We start from the raw sequence: 1,418 nt of genomic DNA on the forward strand, positions 1-1,418 counted from the left end.
TTAGGCAGTTATATACTGTCTTTATGTCTAAACAAACTTTAATTTTAACACCGGGTCTCCATTTTAAAAGCTCTTAAGAGTTTCGTGGAGGTCCTTTTCGTCGCTCTGTTTTTGAATATGTATGGTTGAGTTTACTTTGTCATGAATTGCATAGAATATGAATAAAGAAATAAAATGAAAAATGTAAAAAATATGTCTATATGCGTACAACAACCAGATTATAGAATTTACTAATAGATCAATAAATTTCCAATGATAACCACATGAACTACATTACTCCACCAAATTTTAGAAACAATACCAATATTGTACAAATAAACGGCATCATACTTTTTCTTAATCATCTATTTATTTTGGCGCACATTGATCATACAGTGCTCCTATCATTCCTATCGTTATCAAAATCGAACGCACAATGAACAGATCATAATTATGCTTATACAAAAAAAATTTATTAGATCATCACTCCAGCCCGCGTCAACAAAATTGGGAAATATTGATGCGGAAATTTAAAAAAATGTTTCTTTTTCTTGGCCGCATCATTTTTTCAACAGCATAAAAAACAATGTAATTTTGTGATTGGAAATACGTTTTCTTTAAAAAACAATAAAAATTAAACCTGTTTTTATACAATATTTACAATATTCTTCCCTCCCTCATCTATTAAAAGAAGCAATTGTTCTGATTTAAAAAAAAATAGTGATCTAATAATTTTTTCTATGTGCCCTAAATTGGCTATAGTGGGACACAGTGATAAACTATAAATAACTGGTTTAATATTTTCAAAAAAAATCCTATTCTTTTTCATTGTGTCCAATAGTTGCCAAATTGGCTATAGTGGGACACATTGATGAAGTACAACTTGTCTTCTTTAATATTTTCTAAGTTAAACCTTTTCTTTTTCATTGTGTTCAATAGCTGCTAAGAGCACATAGAAAAAATTATTAGATTATCACTCTTTAAAAAAAAAACGATGAGGGAGGGCGGTTTTTGTTTTTGTTTTTTTTAAAAATCATAACAATTCGTTATTGCGCTTTTGTCTTTATTGATGAGGGAAGGACTATTTATATTTGGCTAGTAATAGGCCTAGTAAATATTGTATAAAAACTGGTTTAATTTTATAGTGTTTTTTTTAAAGAAATGCATCTGAATTCATAAAATAGCATTGTGTTATGCTGTTAAAATAATTGATGCGGCCCAAAAAAAAAATGTTTGTTTTTATTCCCACATCAATATTTCAAGAATTTTTCCCGTGGGGAGGGGGTGATAATCTAACAATTTATTCAGTGCCCTAAATTGGCTATAGTGGGACAGAGTGATAAACTATAAATATCTTTTAATATTTTCCAAGATAATCCTATTCTTTCTTATTGTGTCCAATGGTTGCCAAATTGGCTATAGTGGGACACAGTGATGAA

This window comes from Anneissia japonica, unplaced genomic scaffold (genome assembly GCF_011630105.1).
Source record: "Anneissia japonica isolate Jap-2015-1 unplaced genomic scaffold, ASM1163010v1 scaffold2994_len2133135_cov197, whole genome shotgun sequence".
In the NCBI taxonomy this organism is placed as follows: Eukaryota; Metazoa; Echinodermata; class Crinoidea; order Comatulida; family Comatulidae; genus Anneissia; species Anneissia japonica.